At 37.7% G+C, this 7,960-nt stretch overlaps 1 non-coding gene across 1 annotated transcript; it reads right to left on the bottom strand.

Moving 5' to 3' along the window:
* Positions 1 to 7,099: 7,099 nt before the first annotated feature.
* On the bottom strand, positions 7,100 to 7,206 carry LOC127088371 (small nucleolar RNA R71). The gene has a single exon (XR_007790209.1). It is a non-coding gene; the product is annotated as a small nucleolar RNA R71 (small nucleolar RNA).
* Between the last annotated feature and the right edge of the window lie 754 nt (positions 7,207 to 7,960).

Genomic DNA, 7,960 nt, shown 5'->3' with positions numbered 1-7,960 from the left:
TTAAAACTTATTTTCTCCCCTACCTTATTCTCTCATCTCACTCCCGATAGCTAGCAACTTACAGATAAACAAACATCCATACGCATTTGATACGAGCAAGTGGTTCCCATGGAGTACCATGGATGTGAGGGGTGCTAATTGTTGGTGTAAGCCCTAGAGGCCAATACTTTTGGTACTTATATCGAATTATTTATTAATAATAAAATGCTTTTTCTTTATTATATTTGTCTAATAAAGTCCCTAGAATAGATAGTCCATTTAATGTATCAAGTGTGACTTAATCATGAGATCACATTAAATATAAGGACAGTATTTTTAAAGTATCCATAATCGAGCTTTATTATGAAGTGGGATAACATTAAAGCATTAAGACTATTATGTATATAGACTGATGATCACATTTCATGGATCATGGATAAGGAGTTATCAAGTCTTAAACATAGGTATGAATATTAAGAGTAATATTTATACTAGATTGACCCGCTATGAGAATACTATATAGAATGTTATGCAAAGTGTCATAAGTTATTCTCATGGTGATAATGGTGTATACCACCCTTCGACCTGAAACCACTATGGACCCTAGATGTAAAGTCGAGTGCCTTATTGCTGATCAAACATTGTCCGTAACTGGATGACCATAAAGACAGTTGATGGATACTCCACGAAGCATGCAAAGGGACATGAGTGACCTAGATGGAATTTTCCCATCCTACGTAACAGGATAAATGTCTATGGGCCCAATATTAAACTGGACAAGGATGACATGGTCTATGCCTTGTGTTCAATATAGACATAAGGGAAAAAGGGTAATTATACACATAAGTATTATCACAAAAGGATTTGTCAGATAACATGACTTTTTCGTGTCTTGGGTAGTAGTGATGTGTTGCTAGATACCGCTCACTGTTTATGTTAAATACGTGATTTAATATAATTGCCAATGCCGCGAAAACCTACAGGGTCACACACAAAAGGACGGATTGATGAGAGATAGAGTAACTAAGGAATACCGTAATGTACGGTGCACTTAAGTGAATTGTAGAACATCGTAAGGTACAGTATAGTTAAGTAGAATATGAAATATGGTAAGGTACCACGCGTTTAAGTGATTTTGGCATATTATAAGATATATGCCACATAAACTTGAGTGGGATTTTTAGCTTACAACCCACATAAGTGGTTCTATAAATAGAACCCTTGTTTAGAAGAATTTGTGCAGTTGCAATTTCGTTTCTCTCTCTCTCTCTCTCTCTCTCTCTCTCTCTCTCTCTCTCTCTCTCTCTCTCACACACACACACACACACACACACACTCAATGCCTTCATTCGTAGCAGCTAGCACTGAGATTGAAGGAATTCGTTCGTGTGGACTGAGTAGAGGCGTTGTCATCATTCAATGTTCGTGATCGCTCTGTAGATCTGCATCAAAGGTTATAATCGCCACAAGAGGTAACGATTCTATCACTGATCATGCCCATTCGTAAGGATCACTAAAGGAAATTCCGCTGCGTTTTGGATCGCTCTTTTCCTTCAGTGGTATCAGAGCCACTTACGAAACCATGCATCTGATAGTTGTTTATTTTCTGTATTTTCTGTATTTTCTGTATTAATACGATTAAAAGACAGAATGAATCAAAGAATAAACGAGTAATTAAATTTGGCATCATGTGTGTACGATTTGGATGATTGATGTTGACTATGCTTCGGAGTCCGACATTAGTATGGTGAAGCAGCGATACATCGATCATCCATAGGTTATGCAATTGAGATCGATCAAGTTATATATATGATATAAGTAATCCTGATGCAAAATACGGTATATATGATATATTGTTTCTGTTTCATTCATTCAAACACTTAATGGTTGTTTTCTTTTGAGCGATCAATGGTCGTTTGCTTCTTGATCCGACATTAATATGGTGAAGCAATGACGTGTTGATCAATCATACTGAATCAACAATCGAGATGTGTTTGACGGTCTTAAATTGGTGCATTAGGGTTAATGACCGCATAAGGGTTGTGTTGTCAAAGAGTTATGCGATTAGGGTTGTGACTGCGCAAGAGTTGTGCCTTAAAGTATCAAGTGTTGATGCGAAAAACAATGCCAATTTCGAATGAATTGTTCATTAAAAATTTCGGCCAGGGGCGCTTCCCCTTCAACCCCGCAAGGGGCGTTGCCCCCTTGACCCGCGTTCCCGCTGACCGGGCAGCGGACCCCCGACTAACTCTGCGTAGTGTGATTAGTCGCCAAAATTTAATTTGGTTTTAATTAATTAAAAGAATTAAAATTAATAATAATAATCTATTTATTATTATTGTCTTGTGGTGATCGGTTATGGCCTTAGTTTTCCTTTATTTTATTTTGGGTTTTTAAAATACGACCTGCGTGTCGTGCCTCTCTTTTAATCTCTTAATGTAACTTCTTTTCTCATCTCACTCCATCGTATGTAAACCGAGTTTATTTTATGTAATGTGATGTTATGAAGAAAGAGAAGAATTCAATATCAAAGGAGGACAACCTTGAAGATCTTGCTTGGAGAAGCTTAGATCATTATTAGGTTAGCTTAGGTTCTCTCATTGACTTGGGAGAACAATTGCGCTAGGGGCGATAACTGTTTCATTATGTATGTTGATGCATGTGAATGTATGTTGATGCATGTGAGAGACGATTTATATGATAAATAAGCCGGTGAGATCAGAATAATTGCAAATTCCCTCAAATTAAATATTAAGTTTATGCTTTCCAAGTTTTAGCACTCATCAAGACTAGTATCGGATAATGTAGGCTTCACCTAAGCGAGGTGCATGTTCTATATTAGTAAGGTGCGATGGGATAATTGTAATATCCAATTGCAAAAACAATGGCTCAAACTTAACTAAACAAATTATAATAAGATTATATATGTTTAGAAGTTAGAGTTGGAAATGATCCATGTGATGGATTGGAACAAGGAGTTATTCACCCAACTAAAATATTCGAGAGTTGTATTAGATACTACTGGAAGGAGTTCCTACCTAAATAACCTAGTTTTGTGTAATTCGCCTACGCGGACTTAAAACAAAGTGAAATGTGGATCTCGACCCACTAGAAAATCTTCCAACGGGATTTTCCGAATCAAATGGTGTGGGTCATTTGTTTTGAGTAAAACAGTGGGAGCATATTTAATTAAAGGCCTAATTAAATATGTTATTGATACTTATATTTTCATTATTTTCATGTAGATTACCATGACAACAAACACCTCTAACAAAATTTTGCGATCAATCCTTGACAAGGAAAAATTGTCTGGGACAAATTTTCTGGATTGACACCGAAATCTGAGGATTGTCCTCAAACATGATAGAAAGTTGTATGTCTTGGAGAAACCTGTTCCTGAAGAGGAACCTCCTAGTTCTGCACCTAAGGAAGAAATAGATGCTTATAAGAAGCATGTAGATGATGCCAATGAAATTGCTTGTCTCATGCTAGCTACCATGAACTCAGAGTTGCAAAAGCAACATGAGAACATGGCAGCGTTCGATATGATTGAACACCTGAAGATGCTCTATCAAGAGAAAGCAAGGCATGAAAGGTTTGAATTTCCAAAAGCCCCTTTTCAAGGCAAGTTAGCTGAGGGAGCCCATGTAGGTCCTCGTGTGCTTAAGATGATTGGGTATGTGGAAAACCTTGAGAGGTTGGGTTTTCCCCTCGGAAAGGAACTTGCGACTAATTTGATCTTGCAATCGTTTCCAGATAGATTCAGTCAATTTGTCCTAAATTTCAATATGAATGATATGGACAAATCTCTTCCTGAATTGCTAGCCATGTTAAGAATTGCTGAGCAAAATCTGAAGTCAAAAGGGAAGTTCATTCTAATGATCGGAAATGGAAAGAGACAGGACAAAAGACCCACCAAGCAGGGTGATAAAGGGAAATGCAAGGAAGTTGCCAAACCCAAACCCACTGTTGCTGCTTTGAATCCTAGTGGAGGCATAGCAAATGAAGGCACCTGCTTCCATTGTGGTAAGACCAACTCTGGAAGAGAAACTGCCCAAAGTACCTGGAAGATAAAAAGAATGGAGTAGAGACTTCAACTTCAGGTAATTTTGTTATTGAAATTAATTTAACTACTTCTGTATCATGGGTATTAGATACTGGATGCGGTTCTCACATTTGTACCAATGTGCAGGGGCTAAAAAGGAGTAGAGATTTGGCAAAAGGTGAAGTTGACCTACGAGTTGGCAATGGAGCAAAGGTTACTGCTTTAGCCATAAGAACTTATGTATTGACTTTACCTAGTGGTTTAATAATTCAGTTAGAGAACTGTTATTATATACCTGTAATTAGCAGGAATATTATTTTCGTTTCTTGTTTGGAAAAAGTTTGGTTTTTCATTTATAATAAAGAACAATTGTTGCTCAATTTATTTGAATGATATATTCTATGTTACTGCACAAATGAACAATGGACTATATGTCCTTGATCTTGAAATTCCTATTTATAACATTAATACTAAAAGGATGAAACCTAATGAGTTAAATCCAACTTACCTTTGGCATTGTCTATTAAGCCACATAAATGACAAACGCATTTCCAAACTCCATAAAGATGGACTCTTGGACTCTTTTGATTATGAATCATATGAGACATGCATATCTTGTTTAATTGGAAAGATGACAAAGTCTCCATTCACAGGAAAAGGTGAAAGAGCTTCTGATATTTTGGCCCTCATACATACTGATGTATGTGGACCACTGATAACACTGAAATTCACCGTATTTTCGACTCCGATTTCGCATGCATTTTAGTTGTTTTATTATTATTTTGTTATGTTATTATTATGTTTCTCTTTGTTTTCAGGTTTTCAGTCTAATCGGAGCCCCGGTCGAGAAAAGGAACGAAAACGAGCTAAAAACCCTAAAATTCAGCATTTTACACTTGTGGCTCCCACTATGGCTGGCGCCATGGGTCCAGCCATGACGTGTCACAGCTCAACTTCCCTCAACTGCCATGTCTCCCACTATCTCCATTTGGGCGCCACACTTTACTCTTATGGCGGGCGCCATGGGGTTGTGGCGGGCGCCACAAGAAGGAAGTTTTTCCCTCCCAATTTCAAACTGAAGGGCATCCTTGTCTTTTCCATTATTTTACTTGCCTATAAATAGAGACTCGAATTCATTTGTTTAATCATCCAAACTTAGAGCAGATGCAAACTTAGAGAAAACTTAGGCATATATTCAGTATTTTAAAAGTGGTAATCGCATCGCATTGAGGTGTTACCACAATTGTGTAATCAAGTTTGTGATCGAGTCTGTAATCGAGTTTGGAGCACTTTGGAAGAAAGTTAATCCTGCCGCCATTTTCATTTCCGCTTATTCAACCCTCCGATTGGAGCAGGTTTTTATTGCTTTGCCTTTATCTATTTTATTTTCCCGCACTGTCTTTACTTTATTTATTTCTCGCACTCGCTTTACTTTATTTATTTCTCGCACTCGCTTTACTTTATTTATTTCTCGCACTCGCCTTACTTTATTATTTCTCGCACTCGCTTTACTTTATTTATTTCTCGCACTCGCTTTACTTTATTTATTTCTCGCACTCGCACTACTTTTATTTATTTCTCGCACTCGCACTACTTTTATTTACTTTCCGCATTCGCACTACTTTTATTTACTTTCCGCACTCGCACTACTTTTATTTACTTTCCGCATTCGCACTACTTTTATTTACTTTCCGCACTCGCACTACTTTTATTTAAATTAAAATGCACCTTTACTTTACCATGTCTAACTAAACCTATAAGTTTAGAATGTAAGGATTGTAATTGAACCGATAATCCGTACAATTGTTAGTAAAAACACTTAAGGGCTATTTTGACTTTCAACTTAAGTTTTCCCGCACTTAATTTCCGTTGGGTAAGATCGAAAGCCGTCCAACGTCTATTTAAACTTAATTGTTTTTAACTATTTCAAATACAGCGAAAGCGCTTTGTTTAGTTCATTATGAATTTTTAACTTAAAAAGAAAAGTGATTTTAAAACTATTTTCGGACGCGTTTATAAGTTTAGAGTCTGGTTCATGAGAACCTCTTTTGATTAAGAAATTCAGGTTAAAATACTTTTCAACTTAGTCAAGATACTATATTTCTTAAAAATATGTTTACTACTCTAACGCAATGCGCGCCTTTTTATAAGTGACAATAAGAGGGTTTGATTAGGGAGTACAACTCGGTTCTGAATACGCGAAAGCGACAGTTCCTGTTAAATTAGTTCTTTTCAAAGTAGGAAACACTGTCCATAAGTAGTTCTATTAGCAAGTACTTGGATTATTAACTGATTATGTGAATTACATTCGAGCCTGTCTTTATTAATTAAATTTAATTTAATACTTTACTCTTTATTGCACACTCTAAAAACCCCTATTTTGATTACCTTAGATAAACAACATAACAATAGATAACGATAGATTGACACTTGGTCTCTGTGGATTCGACAATCTTTTATATTACTCTGACGCGTTCGTATACTTGCAAAAAGCACGCATCAAGTTTTTGACGCCGTTGTCGGGGACCAATTTCGTCAAATTTCGTACCCTGTTGTTATATCGTTTAGACTTAGGCTATTACCCGCCGGTCAATGCGAAGAACTCGCAGCACCGGAAGCTTAGTATACCCTCTGGCGGAACCTGAACGTTACGCTCGTGCACGTTTATTTTTCCATAGAATTAGGAGAGTTATGGCCGAAGATCAAAACCAAAGATCTCTTAAGGATTTCGCCCAACCATCCAACGAAGAACCTAGTTCTAGTATAGTAAACCCAACCATACCAGCTAATAATTTCGAACTTAAACCCTCTCTGTTCCAACTAGTGCAACAGAGACAATTCGCAGGTCTCGCTACTGAGAACCCAAACCAACATTTAAAAGTCTTTCTCCAATTAGCAGACACTTTTAAAACCAATGGAGCTTCTCCTGAGGCAATCCGTTTAAGATTATTCCCTTTTTCCCTCAGAGATAAAGCCCTATCATGGTTAGATTCTCTTCCACCCAATTCCATTACGACTTGGGATAACCTTAGAAGAGTATTCCTTGCTAGATACTTTCCCCCAAGTAAGACCGTCGTTCTTCGAAACCATATAACTAGATTTACCCAGAACCAAGGAGAATCGTTGTTCGAAGCTTGGGAGAGATATAAAGAGCTGTTAAGAGCATGCCCACATCATGGTTTAGAAAATTGGTTAATCATTCAAACCTTCTATAATGGACTTTACTATAACACTAAGATGACCATCGAGGCTGCCACAGGCGGTGCGCTGATGAACAAACCTTATCCTGAAGCTAGTGCCCTCATCGAAGATATGGCTCAAAACTATCAATCATGGGGAGTCGAACGAGCGACAGTTGAGAAGAAGGAAGCCCAAGGAGGAGTACATGAACTAAGCTCTATAGACATTATGCAAGCTAAAATTGACGCATTAGCCCTCAAGGTCGAGCATATGTGCATAAACCCGAATACTGCAGCCGCAGTTTCGTCGGATTATGAGATATATGGAACCAAAGGACACCAATCTGCAGAATGCAGTCTATTAAACGAAACCCACTATGAGCAAGTGAACTACACCCAAGGGAACCCATATTCGAATACCTATAACCCTGGATGGAGGAATCACCCGAACTTCTCCTATAAGAACAATAACCCTATCCAAAATAATGCACCTCCGAGACAACCTGGTTACCAAGCCCCAAAACCAAATCAACCTATGCAACTTGTACCACCAAAGCCGAGCCTTGAGAAAATTATGGAAAATTTTATCACTGCTCAAACCCAACAAAACAAAGAGTTCATGAACCAAAACATTCACGTTAACGAACTGATTACCCAGTTAGGAAACAAGGTTGACCAAATAGTTACTCATACCAAGATGCTTGAAACCTAGATCTCTCAGGTAGCTTTAAACCAAGCCCCCCATACCACACCTGGA

Source organism: Lathyrus oleraceus, chromosome 5, assembly GCF_024323335.1.
Source record: "Lathyrus oleraceus cultivar Zhongwan6 chromosome 5, CAAS_Psat_ZW6_1.0, whole genome shotgun sequence".
NCBI lineage: Eukaryota > Viridiplantae > Streptophyta > Magnoliopsida > Fabales > Fabaceae > Lathyrus > Lathyrus oleraceus.
Note: the sequence above shows the minus strand (reverse complement) of the source record. Positions and strands in the feature narration are given on the sequence as shown.